This window comes from Trachurus japonicus, chromosome 5 (assembly GCF_045865225.1).
Source record: "Trachurus japonicus isolate A0001 chromosome 5, Traja_1.0".
In the NCBI taxonomy this organism is placed as follows: Eukaryota; Metazoa; Chordata; class Actinopteri; order Carangiformes; family Carangidae; genus Trachurus; species Trachurus japonicus.
In genome coordinates, this window is record NC_140911.1 from 3,253,238 (window position 1) to 3,267,290 (window position 14,053).

Below are 14,053 nucleotides of genomic sequence, written 5' to 3' on the forward strand. Positions count from 1 at the left end.
GTCACTTTAACAATGCCATACTAATTAAAGGCATTTTTATTAATCCAAGAGAGTGCCTTGGAGTTTTTCTTTGTTTTTTCTTTGTTTTTCCTTTCCACATCCCTTGGATCCCTCTCCAAAGAGCACCTCTGGTTTTGAGAGAAGAGTCCATGTAGCGCTCCTTGTTTTGAATATTTTTTAAGATGATGAAGTTATTCTCTTCTTCTCTCTATATTATATTATATTATTATATTATCCCCCATGTTCTCCAGTCTCCTGGTGCTACAGGTGATCTCTGAAAACATCTCAGGTCGTTTTCCAGGAACAGACGAAGTCGAAGCCCTGGAGGCTTTTCTCTCTCTCTCTCGTTGTCAAACTTGATGGATCACTCCCATCATCAACATCACAAATGGCCAAAGTGGTTTAGGTCTGTCCTGGTCTGGTCTGGTCTGGTCTGGTCTACCTGAGTATGTACATACTCACTCAGTCCCTCGTCCCCTCTGGAGCTTCCTATGTAAACAGGGTTTCCCTCCAGCCACCACACAATCACAGGGAGCGGAGGATGGAAACAGTGAAATAGGCAGCAGAGCCGGATATCACAAGACTGAATCTGCTGTGTGTCTGATCACTGCCGCTGCTGCTTTGCATTATGTGTGTGTGTGTGTGAGAGAGAGAGAGAGAGAGAGAGAGAGAGAGAGAGAGAGAGGGAGCGAGACTAGCCCACTACACATGTGTGTGAATAAACTTCGTGACCCTCTCATATGAAATGAAACATCTCTTCTTCATAGCATCCATTGTGCGACATCCTCTATTTAAATGACCAACAGATGCGTGGTTTGATGGATGATGACGCTGATTAAGATTCTGTTTATCTGACCCGAGCTGCAGCAGCGTCGCTCTCTCTCTGTGTCCGGTAACACCACACTGCTGCTGCTGCTGCTGCTGCTGCTGCTGCTGCTGCTGCTGCTGCTGCTGCTGCTGCTGAGCGCTCACACTCACCGGGGTCACTGAACACAACACAACACAACACAACACAGCAAAACACAACAAAACAAAACAAAACACATGGACTCCTGCTCGCTGTGCAACCAAAATGTTCCTTAGCAAACTGTTGACAAGTCTATTTCAGATTCATTTTTCCTTTATGATGTCCGGATGGGAGTGTGTATATGTGTGTGTGTGTGTGTGTGTGTGTGTTTGTTTGTGTGCGTGCCAGCACGTCCGCACGAATCGGTGAAAGCGATGCGTAAACAGTGAATATGAGCTTCCTCGTCTTCTCCACTGCTCCTCTTCATCACTTTATTCTTCGTTAGCAGCCGACAACATCGCTCTTATGGATGGATGCATGGATAGATAGATAGATAGATAGATAGATAGATAGATAGATAGATAGATAGATAGATACATAGATAGATAGATACATAGATAGATAGATGGATGCATCTGCTCTTGATTTATTACACTCCTACTTTCTTCTCTTTTTTCTTTTTTTCCCCCTCGTCCGTTGGTTTCATCATCTTTCAGAGGAGAGATTTTCTAGAAAGAAGAGTTGTGCGTGTGCTTGCTTGTGCGTGTGTTTGGGGTGTGTTGTTGTATAAAAGTCCTAAAGTGCTCTGCAGTCTCATCTTTGTTCTCTACACTTTTAAAGAATGACAGCCCCTTAGGCTGAGGAGGATGTCTGGCTCCTCTCTCTCTCTCTCTCTCTCTCTCTCTCTCTCTCTCCGTCTCACTCACTTCTTTCCCTTTTATTTCCTCAGTATAAAAAAAAAAATCCATCTTTTTTCTTTCTTTCTTTCTTTTTTTTATTCGCAGGCTCTTGTCAGCTGAGTTTGATTTTGTACGGGGGGTTGTTTTCTCTCAGTCGCTACATATAAATGGAAACTTATAACTTCCACTACAAAGAAGCAGAGCTTTTTTGCTACTTGTTTTTGAGAACGGAGGAGGAGGAGGAGGAGGAGGAGGACACAAATGTTTTCTTGTTCTGCAGAATTACATATTGTCCACAGAGTTATTTAGAGAGATTTTTTGGTGAGAGCCGTGCACTGGCTGCGGTTCGGCCCTGACGTGCCCAATTGGCTTCAGAGATTTGGAAGTGACTTGTAACGTTCATTGTTGCTTTCACTGCAGTTTTGTGCACAAAAAAAAAAAGAAAAAAAAAATGAATCAAGGCTGAATGTGTCTCAGTGTGTCTAAAGAGCTCCTCAGTGTGTTTAATCGTGGCCCGAGGCTGCTCTTCAGTGAAGGATACAAGTCCTTTAAACAACACTTGTAATCCTCTCTCTGCAGCGAAGGAACACATCCAGCAATGTGTGTGTGTGCGTGTGCGGAGACGTAGGTGGTTTTGGGTTTGGCAGCTCGGACGCTCCTAACACTCACTTTTCACTTTAATACTAAATGAAAGGCCGCCTACCAAATGCCTTAATGAGGCCCTGACCCGTGGCCCGAGCTGCCGGGCCTGCAGCGACGGGGCCGAGACCTCCAGCAGCCCACAGGCTTGGCTCGCTCCACATAATGACAACATTGTGTGTGTTTTGTGTATGAAACATTGCTATCATCAACGTCGTCCCCATTAGCGCGGACAACAACTGAATTCACACTGTGTTGTTATTCCACGTGTGGCGAACACATTAAACGTGGGCAATAAAGTTAAAGCTGAAATCTGGAGTTTAAACTCTGCGGTGACTTCATCATCATTATTATTATTATTCTGTATTTTCAGTTTATTTCACATGACACATCGTTTCTGTTGCTTCTTCTGTCCAAATTCGCAAAAGAAGATTTTCTAAGTAGCGAATTAGACAAACAAAAAAAAAAGCCCATAAAATTATAGAGGTCATGATTTTGCAGACTTGTTAGAAATGTGCAGCTCTTCTAATGAGATCCTTGTGGCTTCATAGAGTTTTACAAAAAAAAAAAAACTTTCAAACATGCCGTTCCAGTTACGACAGTGTGTCCTCGTTTCATTTTGTTTTCTGGGAACAGTGATTGAGTCCATCTAAGTTTCTGAGCAGATACGCTGTAATTGTATTTTACAAGATGTACTGTGGATAAAAAGAGTGAAGTTAAAGTCGGATATATTCGGAAATATATCAGTTTTCAATTTTCACTTCCCAGCCAAGTTGGATTATGAGATCAGAACCGTGTCTGTACGGTTAGTGTGAAGCTTCAGCCAGTTAGCTTAGTTTAGCTTAGCTTAGCACAAAGACTGGAAACTGAAAACAGCTATGATTTTGTCCAAAGCCAACAACTCCCAGCTTTCCTCAGTGCTCACTTAATGATTTCCCCTTTTTTGTCGTAATTACGCTCAGATTCATGTTGACAGTTGGAAACAGGTTTTTCTTTTTTAAATGAAGTGTTACATTCATCACCAGTTGGTGGTCCGTGTTGTTTGTGCCAGCTGCACTTTGTTAAAAGACGGGAAAGATTATGGTTTTTGGTTGAAGTTTGTGTCTAAAGTCACTCGGAACTTCTTCTTTATTCTGTATTGAACCAGACCACAATCTGACTTTATCCTCGACCAAATCCCCTATACTTAAAGACCCCATAAAAAAAATGAAAAATGTATTTTCCCATCTTCAATCCTGTTTCCACATGTTAATAGTTGATTTATCTCTCAACAAAACCAAAATTCATGAGAAATTTCCATCAAAAATCGATGTTTGATGATGACTCATCCTGCACTCTTGGGCGGTCCTAGTTAAGCGTCCAATTAAAATCAGTCTCTGGAATGTTCGTGTAACTCCCCAAACTACAAATTCTGCTGTCACCATGGCAACCGCAGCGGTGGACCTGCTAGCTAGTTGGAGAGTTTTGGCCAACGCTGTTCTTTCTTTCTTTCTTTCTTTCTTTCTTTCTTTCTTTCTTTCTTTCTTTCTTTCTTTCTTTCTTTCTTTCTTTTTGCAGGGACAGTGCTAATCAACATTTCTGTAAACTGAGGCAGTATTAGCTAGGTAGCTAGTTGTTGTCCCTGGGCAAGATCATAGAGCAAGCCAACCCTGTAACAAAACTACATTACATTAGGCTACATACATTACATAGAACTCCTGCAAACTTTTGAAAAACAAAACACGGCCCCTTTATTGTTTACTGTGGACAAACTTCACCGGGAAGCAGCATCATGAGGCGTTGTTTCCGCCCCCCTGTTAGCATCACTGCTAACTTCAGCTATCGGCTCAAACATATGAGCTCTCACTGCAGTTGTCTTCATCATCTTCCTCTGTTTTATCCTCCACAGAGTGCGGCTCATAGGCGGTACATTCCACCCTATTGGCTACTGTAGCTGTCAATCAATCAATTAAGTCCTTCCCTACCAGGAAACATGTGATCATGGAGAACTGAATGGGATTCATGAGTGTAAAAAGATGTTGTTGTCATGGAACAAAACAGTCAATAGATTTCATGACTATAAAACAGACTACCGTGAAACTGAGGATGAGTTTACAATAAATTAATGTGCTGAACTGTTTCCTGATTGGCTGCAGTGACTTCCTGGTTGCCAACCGCTGCTTCAACTTAATATTCACCATAGAGACGCAAGGGCTCACTGGTAATCTCCTCATGTAAGGGCATAAGTGTATTTTGTATTTCCCAAACTGTTGACATTGTCCGACTTCAAAGACGCCATTCATCTACAAATGGCGTCTACTGTAAATTGGCGGAAAGAGGTCCGGGATCCTGTTTACTGGTTTTTTATTTCAGTTTGAAAGACGTTTCTGAGCATCAACGGTTGGAAAGTGGATATCAAATGTTGTTCTGAGGCCTAATATTTACATCTGTGTGTACATTCTTGACTAAGCTAGCAACCTAATTGCGTGTGCAAATTGGAAATATGTGATTACCGCTGCCAGAAACATTTTGCGGTTGTAAGATTCGCTGTCAGAGACGTTGGTGCTTTATGGCCCCGGCAGTGTTTGTGTTGCTCAGAAGACATTTTTACATGTCAGCTTGACATGAAATATAGGATGGTCATTTGTTGGAAAATCTAATTATGTTGTTTGTGGGTGATGGTGCCTGTGTTTTTTTTCTCCTCCATAATGGTTTCTGTGTGTCAGTATGTGAGTTTCAGCTCATCCCTGGCTGCATTCTCTCAGAATAAGGCAGATTTGATTGTGGTTTTATGGTTTGCAGCTAATTGTCCCCGCTGAAGTCATGATTTCCTTTGCATTTGGCCGATGTGAGGGGAGTTTTCAGACCTCATTTCTACTCAGACTCCGGCATTTAGTTTCACTTTTTTTTTTTTTTTTGGCTCCATAGGTTGCCGTCTCATCATATGTGAGTATACGGTTTCAACTGCAGATGTGTGTATGTTTGCTTTTGTTTTTTGTTTTTTTAGTTTCCTTCACCACACTCATGTCTCCATAGATGCATCTGAATAAAGCCTCTTCTGTTCTTCACGTTGGCACAGAAAACACAGACTGTTTGCTCGATATTCCTCCAACAAAGGCAAATAAAGCAGATAAACGAAACTCGTATCCACAAAAGAAGCAAAACCAAACCAGCAGATTCAAAAAGGAGAAAGCCTGTAGCCTTTTTTTTTTTTTTTTTTAATGCCCGCCTATTTTCCAGCTGACTCACATTGCTCTGCATGAAACCCACACACACTGGAAGTTTGGAAACAGAAAGATGACTGAATAGTTGGGACACAAGAGAGAGAGAGAGGGGGAAAAAAAGCTTTTTCACTTTCTATTTACTGAGAGATGAAAATGTGCATAAAATTAAAGTGCAGAGTGAAGCAGCAGACGTTTCGGTCCATGTGGCCTGTTCCTCAGTCCAAATGATCAAAGCGTGTTTATCGTCAGACAAACAGTTTCTGTTTTAGTGTGTTCACACTTTAAAGCACGGGAGACACGCACGCACACCATCGTGTATTAATCCATCTGCTGTGCTGTTATATCGCTATGCTAACACTGAAAACACCAAAGAGCCGTCGTCCACCCACCCACCAACCAACCAACCAACCACCACATGCTCCAACAACAAAATGAAGGAACATCATTAACGTGAGCTGGAGCGAAGCGGAGCGGTCGTACCCTCTGGTTCCAGTTTGTAGTAACTGGAGTCGTTCCCAGCAGCAGCAGCAGCGTCGCTGAGCCGCTGTGTCACCTCGCCGCCTCTCAGACTCCACCCCTTGTGTTAACATTTACCTTTCGAACGCTTCATCTCTTCTTACGCAATTCAACCGTGCTTCTGGAAGAAAGAAAGAAAGAAAGAAAGAAAGAAAGAAAGAAAGAAAGAAAGAAAGAAAGAAAGAAAGAAACAAAAAAACGATTCCAGTGAAATCCCTAAAAACATGGCACAATGTGAAACTTCCCATTGTGCAACAGATGTATGAGGTTTTGCAACAGAAATACAACAGAGTTCAACTGGCACAGACAGGATCCTGAGCTCTTTAATGCCGCTGTTAATAAAACTAAAAAAAGAAAAAACTAAAAAAAAGTCTGTCTCATGCATGTTGGTTGCAAGAGATGATTTATGTGCAAAAGGAGAGAAGCATGTGGCACATAAACACAAAACATCCCAGACAGTATAGGAAACATGTTACGTCAGGTTTGAAACCCATCTGATGGACGAGGCTTTGAAAAGCGTCACATGGGAGGTTGACCTAAAGAAAAAGAAAAAGCTCCGCCGAACAAAAGGCGTCTGCTTCATGCCTCCACCTGCAGCCAAAACTTTTCTTTCTTTTTTTCCCCTCTTCCTCCACATCCACATCCACATGTGTAGGCTACAAGGACAAAAAGCCAGTTCACCCAAATGTCAAAAAACAAGAAGAAAAACAATGGCAAGGACAGGACCAACAATAAAATGAATCCAGAGAAGAGACAGTTAAGACTAAAAAGACAAGAAATAAATCAACTGTAATAAATAAAAAAGTTTATTTTTTCATCTTTTCTTTCAAAAAGCTCCATGTGCAGAGCTGATGGCCACCATGCAGGAGTCCACAGGCAATGCAGCTGTTGCTCTTGTTGTTGTTGTGAAGCTTGTCTAAACAGTAAAGAACAGAGCCGGAAACCTGGAGCTATTACATTTAGTTCCTTCAGATGAACACGAACGATGGCACGGGATGAATGTGCACCGGTTTGATCCGGATCGATGTGTCGGATCAGTTATGCATCGGTTTGGTAACTTCAAGATGTTTTTTTTTTGCTTGGTATCTGGGGGCGAATGATGAGTTTCAGGACTTTTTTTGTCCGACTCACCAGTGTATTACATGTGTTTTCCATCTTAGCCCAGTGGCCTACTTTAATAAGACCAGCTGAGATGATCGAGCTCCGTTTTTACTTCTTTTAAATTCTTCAACTGAGGCCTTTGTTCGTTCTGTCTGACTGACACTGAATGACGCAGACACTTTGCCATCACCACATATTTCTCCACCATGAAAGTCGACTCATTATGCTATAAAACTAAAGGATTAACTGTAAATCTCTCCCTGTCATCTGCTTGTCTGCAAAAGAAAAAAAAATGCTGCACACCACATTATCGCCACACTGGTTTTTTTTCATTTTATAATGTTAAGAAAAATAAAACCAAATGCATAACTCACAAAGTGAAAATGTGACCAATAAAGCTCCAAATACACCAAAGATTAATGGATCTGAGACCATAACAGCACTGTTTACTGCCGCCAGCTTTTCATTATGTACAACACAGACAACAGAGTTGATTAAAAGCAGCCGTACAGAGGGATTAAATGTTGAAATGATGGTTGTGAGTGTTTTTTGTGTGAACACCAGGGGACGTGTGTGTCACGTTTTGTTAGTTAGTTATGTTGTGTTGTTTTCTTCAGGTCAGGTCAGTTTTCAGACATTAAGCGCCAAGAGCCAAAGGAAACTGATTCACCAGTAGCTTTTTTATGAATCACAGTTGTGTCACTGTGTTGTTGTGGATGTTGGGTTTGGTTAGAAACAGCTGGAGCTGGTCGCGGTCACACATCAGCCTTGTTTAGTCCGGTTTAACCCAACCCTGCAGCGTTTATCCCCCTCCATCCGCCCCTTGGTGTGGTGTGTTTGGGTCGGTGTGAACGAACGAACGAACGCTGGTCTGCCTCGAACTCTGGCGTGGATCAAACCGCCGCTCTCTGGTCGGTGGTCTCGAGGTCGAGGAGTGTGTTATTAAAGCGCCTACAAAGAACTTTCATTTTGTGTTGATTTTGGCGACCCCTGTGGACAAAAGCGGTAGTGTTTTTGCCAAAAAAACGAAGACTGCATTGTGTATTATCGTAAAGATGCTTATCTGGCTCGCACGTCTCCGGTCTGAGTGCCGTAAATTGTTTCGTCTGGTGGAGTTACACTATTTAGAAACAGCTTATCTTCCCACTGATGGCCTCATTTGCTGTTGTAGGTCAAACAGAGACATCAACAGAAACCACCAAAGACTTTGCAAATCCAGTTAAAAGTTGTTTGTAGTTGCTTTTAAAAAAATAATTTAATGTGTACATAATACACTATTCACAAAAAGTTAGGGATATTTGACCAGAATCTCCCTATAAAAAGTTTCTGCTTCAGTGATATTCTATCATGAGGCCTTTTAAGTAGAAGGATGTAATGGTCATTTCTTTATCTCCAACAAAAGCTAACAGTGACAAAAATCTCAATGTCTCAATAACTTGATCAGTTTGATCAAAGTGTTGTCTTGGTGTCATGATGTCACCATGGTAACAGGGTGGAGAGGAGAGGGAGAGAGAAGAGGACTGTCTACAAAAAAAAAAAACAGTCACTGAACCAGAACATTTAGTGGTTCAATGATGACTGAACCACTAAATCACCTTGTTAGAGAACAGCATGTTATTCAATAAGGACTGAGACATTGAACAATTGGACATGTGCATTTAAAATTAAAGCAGAAGGAAGTGATATATTTGTGTTAATATAAGTCTTAAATAGTTATATCTTCCGACAGCAATCACTTACATAGAGTGTTTGGACTGAAACACGGGTCTGTCAGTCACTCTGCTCTGCTCTGAGCCGAAGAGAAAACATTTATCGTATCCTACAGTTTTTATCCAATGAGGAGAGAGAACGGCATGCAGGGCTGTGTGTGCAGCCAAGGAACGCCGTGAATGTGGTGACGTAGCGACGAGGACTGTTATGGTGCGTTCAAGGAAACTCGTATTTTTCCGACCGTGAAGTGGTACCAGTTCGATCTGGTACGAGTTCACCGGTCGGAAGTTACGAGTGGCCGTTATAGTGACTTTCACCGGTAAAACAGGTCGGAAAAACACGAGTGGGTTGCCTGAAACGCTACAAAGTCGTAAGTTGTGACTTGAAGCTGTAATTTACGATTTCAAAAGCCTGCCTGGAACGCAGCATTAGCGAAAACGACCGGACCACTTACTTCTGCTTTAAGTTCACCTGTAAAGATTATAGTGCATTTTAGCTGCATTCTGAAATTTAATCCAAAAGCCAAACATCCCTACATTTTTGTGAGTATTGTATATACTTCTGCGTGTGACTGGAAGTGATATGATTATCATTATAGGCCTGGTTCAGGTTAAACCCTTTGTAAAACATGAATGAATACATCAAATGAAACCATTTCACTTTCTTTGATTGTCTAGTTTGACAGTCAGACACAAACGAACCGCACCAGAGTTCAACTGTTTTAGGAGCAGCGGAGAAGAACTGAGTCCTGGTGTGTAGCGTCAGTCAGCGCTAACGGGGCTAACTGGTTTTAACAGATTCCTGTTTCTACTACAAGTGGTATCAGAGCTGTTTTTAAAATGAGCCAACTTTGTGATTTTTTTTTACATGTTTGTGATAGTGAACTTATAATTGTCCAATGTCCATTGACTTCACTGGTTGAACCGGTTGTATGGCAGAAGATGTCTATATGTTATTCTGTGCCTGCAGTTCATAAGTCTGCTGATGTGCAGTCCAGAGCAGCACCAACATGACAATAAGCCGACGAATACGATGCTCCGTATAGATTGCGAGGGATTTGTTGTCTACTTGTCTGAACTGTATGACCAATAACCAAACCACATGACTGTTGTTTTAAAATTTTTGGACCGTTTGAGTTTGGCATTCGTGAATGCAAACCAGACCAATTGGAAAATTTGCAACAACATGTCGTCCTTGTTTTGGTTTGAAAATGGACCTTAAAGTTTAAACGTGTGAACCCGACCGATCGAACCACAGGATGCACATATGTTTTTGTTGTTTAACGACCCCCCCCCCCCCCACAAAAAAAAAAAAATTAGATTTATCTTTTCTGTATGGTGTGTTCAATGCGAAAACAAAGACAACCACACTTTGAAAACAGATGTTGAACTGGCAGCGTCACGTTTAACGAGCGATCGTCGCCTACAACCTGCAGATAAATTGGCCAAAGTCCTGCAGGACTCTCTGGGCTCTCGGCGTTTTGGTTTGATTAGTAAAATGTGTCGAGGCGAACGAACATGGTGCAGGTTTCAGGTGGACTCCTGAAATACTAGCCTGTGTGTGTGTCAGAGTGTGTGTGTGTGTGTGTGTGTGTGTGTGTGTGTAGGTTCATAACTGTAACCTCAAGCTGATTTGACGTTTGAAAACCCATAAAAGTCAGTCACATTTACTCCCATCAGCATAACTAGATCCAGATGATGATGATGAACCTAATAAGCGTTTAAAACATGTTATTCAGAAAAAAAAGTTGGTTTGTGGCATTTTTGTTTGTAACTGGAAAATGTTTACAACTGCTGCAACAACACAACACAACATGTGAAGTGTAGTATAGTGTAGTATAGTGTAGTGTGGTTGAATGAGGAGTTAAGTGAGGACAAGAAAAAGTTGCACTGCAAAAACTCAAAATCTTTCCAAGAATATTTGTCCTTTTTCTTGTTAAAATGTCTAGTCAAAACGTAACTCTTTCCACTTTAAATAAGACTCATCACCAAAAAATGAACTTGTTTTTATATAATTTTCACTTGTTTCAAACAAATTTTCACTTGAAATAAGTAGAAAAATCTGCCAGTGAGAGGAAGTTTTTTGTGCTTGTAATAAGAAAGAAAAACTTGCTCCACTATCAGATTTTTCTACTTATTTCAAGTGAAAATAGGCTTGAAAGAAGTAAAAAGTGTCTAAAAACAAGCTGCTTTTTTATGTGATGAGTCGTATTTTAAGTATGATGAGACTTGTTTTGACTAGAAATAAGACTTTCCAAGAATTCTTGGTGAGATTTAGAGTTTTTGCAGTGTGACAGTGTGTCGTGTCTCGTTGGAAAAGACAGAGACGTGGAAAACCCCGTCGTTTTCACACCGAAGCTGTTTTTAATCCTCGTAGTCTGGGAAAAAAAAGAAGCATCCAGTCCGTCTGTGTGTGTAAATGTGTGTGTGTGTGTGTATGAGTGTGTGTATTAGTGTGTTTGTGTGTCAGCAGCAGCAGCAGCAGGTGACCCAGTCTGACCCGACTCAGCCAGGTCTCATAAAAGCAGCATTGAGGCCCGGAGGCCGGAGACACAGCACCGCTTTTGTTGCCCCTGCCCAAGGTGTATTCCCCCTGGAGGGGAGGGAAGGGGGGAGGAGAGGGGAGGAGGGGGGGCAGTGAGGAGGAGGAAGGGTGGAGGAGGGTGGGGTGGGGTTGTTACTCATTAGAGAGAAAGAGCCCATTCCTTTTGGCTGGGGCGCACATTATTTCATAGTTTATTAGTGGAAATAAAACTGTTTCTTTATTTTTATGTATGTTTTCTGCCTGTTCCCCCCCTCCCTCCCTCCCTCCCTCCCTCCTTCCTCTCTTCCTCCTCTTCCTCCCCCTCCTCCTCCTCCTCCTCCTCTTCCTCCCATGCTGCGTTATACCACACTCACTTCTTTCTCTTATTAATCCACTTTCCAGCGTGGCTCTAATTAATGGCTCCGCTCACGTCTTACACATGGAGCGGACCAGCCAGATGCTTCACACTCCCTCCTCCTCTTCTCGTTCCTTTCCATCTTTTTCCATCTTCTACTTCTTTTTTTCTTTCTTTTTTTTTGAACTTTCAACACTTTATTTTTCTCTTCGTCTCCGTCTCTTTTTCTTACATCTGGCCTTCAGACCAGTGATTTTGGTCTTGAGTTTGATTGGCTCATTCATTGAGTCACATTTTGAAGGACTTGGGATCCTTCTTGTCCTTTTTCTTTTCTTTTCTTTTTTTTTTGATTCACTCTCTTCCATTCTTCAGGGTCAGTTGCAGTTTTCAGTGGCGTGTGTGTGTGTGCGTGTGTGTTTTCCACTGATTACTCGTCCATGAACATGATTAAAGCCACAGAACATCTGTGGATGTTCACAGTTCACCCTCCTGCAGCTTGCATGTCCGTGCCTGTACCTACCTGTGTGCAGCTTTTACAGAAGCATGTGCATGCATTTGTGTGTGTGTGTGTGTGTGTGTGTGTGTGTTTTTTTTCCAACATGTGTGTGTAATCGTACATCCGACCTGCACTTGACTTTTTTTTTTCAAACACAAAAGTTCTTTTATGAAAATAGTTGCAGCGGGGACTCTCCCTGAGAAAACCACAGCAGAGCCGGAGCAGCTACAGAAAAATATGTCAATATGGGAAATATGACTTTAAAAACAACACTCACTGTGCTGAGTCTGTGGCTGCGTGTGTGAATGTATAATATGCACTATATGTGTGTGTGTGTGTGTGTGTGAGTGAGTGTGTGTGTGTGTGTGTGTGGGAAGAAGTAGCTGCTGTAATAACAAGAGGATGTCGAAGAGTTTCACCCTAATAACAGTAGCACAGTGGACAGAGAGCGAGTTATTAGAAACACTGTTCATTGTAACTTTTCCTCCTTAGGCGTTGCACCTATTTTATATTGTACTTTTATTTTTATACAGTAATTTTGGGGGGATTTCACTTTTTTCACTTTTTAGATGTGTCATTTGTTTGTCAGTGTTTCCTCCTTTGTCTTAAAGGGATAGTTCAACATTTTGGCAAATTGGCCCATTTGCCATAATCCCTATAGTTTTAGCAGTAGGTTCGTTACCTTTAATTGTCGGTGCAAGCTATTTTTAGAACGGCGGAGCAGAGCTGTGAGCTGCTCAGAGCTACGCTACGGAGGCTCATGGGATTTCTTGGTTTTAGACGTAAATTCACGCAAAACCGCTGATACACGTTGCCTTCAGGGACAGTTTTTCATCAAGCAGTCTCTATTTACCTCTAAAACAACTCTGTCTGGTAACGTTCTGTTATTATCTCATAGCGTGGTGCATGTGCAGGTCACAACTTGTCCACCAGAGCGTTTTGGAGTTGTTGGATTGTGTATTTGATGAGTTTGATGAGGGAAACCAAGAAATCCCATGAGCCTCCGTAGCGTAGCTCTGAGCAGCTCACGGCTCTGCTCCACCGTTCTAAAAATACCTTGCACCAACAATTAAAGGTAACGAACCTACTGCTATGACTATAGGGATTATGGCAATGGGCCAATTTGCCAAAATGTTGAACTATCCCTTTAATGTATCAATGTTAAAAAAAAAAAAGGTGCCAAAGTTTATTATTATGATTATTATAACTCAAGACCTTAATTGTGTAATGAACAACAACAATGAACAGTCACCTTCATTTAAAACAGTTTAATCGTAGTTAGAAAACAGAGTGCATAGACTTTAAAATACAATCTAATGTCTACATAGAATAGGAATAAAAGATCTTATCGTTTCATTTTGTGAAGAACCACTTGAGATTAGAATAAAAGGAAATTCAGACACTTTAGCCTCTAATGAAGAAATGTTCTCGAGGAAATCTGTTCACACAGAGGAGGCGTTTGTGGACTGTGTGTTGAGAGTAACTGGGAGTCTGTTTCTGGAAAGACGTGTTGAACAGAAACATCAACCAAAAACAACAACAACAAAAAAAAAAAAAAAAGAGAAAAAAACCTGAACAACTGCAGCCTTCGTCATTCTCCAGGCACAGAAACGTTTACGTGGAAACTTTGACCCTTTTTCCTGCTAAACTGGTGTTGGTGTTGGTGTTAGCGATGCTCACATGCACGGACCGTGGTTATATTGAGCTTTTCTGGTCTTAACAACCACTCAAAATTCTTCACACTGCAGGTCACGTTCACACACACACGCACACGCACACACGCACACGCACACGCACACACACACACACACACACACACACACA